We start from the raw sequence: 1,104 nt of genomic DNA on the forward strand, positions 1-1,104 counted from the left end.
TAAACCCACTAATGTAGTCAAGCTTAAACCTCTAGTTTCTCATTGCTTTCAGGTAACCACCCAATTTCCCACCACTTTCTTGAACACAAAGCCACCGAAGACACTTGCTGTTTCTTCTTCTAGAATGCCCTCACCTCCCTTCTCCAAGTATTCTCTCCTTTAGGAGCTCAACTCCAACTCACTTTCTAGGCTAAGAATTCCCTGATCGCTCTCCTTCAGTAGGTCAGAGGACTCTCGCTCCCTCTTCCACTTTCCCTTCTTACCACTTGTCACAATTGGCAGTTTATTATTACATGGATTTGACACTTTACATGCCTCGACCAAGCAAGAATAAATCCATGTCAGGGTAAGGGAATTATCTTCCCCCTCACCGCCCTCCCCTCCTTATCCATTTTTTACAGTGCCTGTCAGGTCCTGACACCTCGTAAACGCTCAATAACTCCGCAATCAAATTCAATAATAAAGCCATGAGGACGCATCACACCCCTCCCATCCAGAGTGGAGGGCATGGGTGGTTCTGCAGGCTTTAGTCACCTGTCTTCAGTCTCTGCTGTCCTCGGTCTCTAGGGAAGGCGGCTCAGGGCCCCCACCTCTCTTGAGCGAAGGGAGGAGGCAGCTGGAGCCGCGGACGCTCGGGCGTCCGCCGACGGCGGGGGCGGGGCCTGTCAGCGACGTCACTTCCGGTGTACACAGCAGGTTCGGGAGCTTCGCCGGTGGCCGGGGCGCGTCGCAGGTGAGGAGCGGGCGCGAGCTGGCTGAGGCGGCGCAGGCGGAGGGACGTGGGCGGCGGGCCGTGGGCTGCGACAGGGGCTGGCGGCGGGACGAACCTATGGGGGCGCCGCTCTCCTCGGGTCCGCAGGGCACTGAGCCATGGGCTCTCCGCCCCTTGCTCGCCGGTTGTGGAGGAGGACGCCGGACTCGGAGGGTGCCGGCCAGGCTGACAAGAGGCCTCCTGGCTAGGGTCCAGGACGAGGGGCGCGGGAAGGGGGACCCCGCGGAATGCAGGGCAGGCGGAGCGGACCGGCAGCTGGCAGCCTGGGGTGTGGGGGAGGCGTTCGCTCGGGCCGGCGCGGCCGGGGCCCGGGAGTTCGGGCTGGCGCCGGG

Source organism: Elephantulus edwardii, unplaced genomic scaffold (genome assembly GCF_000299155.1).
Source record: "Elephantulus edwardii isolate Elephantulus edwardi_28Jun2011 unplaced genomic scaffold, EleEdw1.0 scaffold00062, whole genome shotgun sequence".
Taxonomy (NCBI): Eukaryota; Metazoa; Chordata; class Mammalia; order Macroscelidea; family Macroscelididae; genus Elephantulus; species Elephantulus edwardii.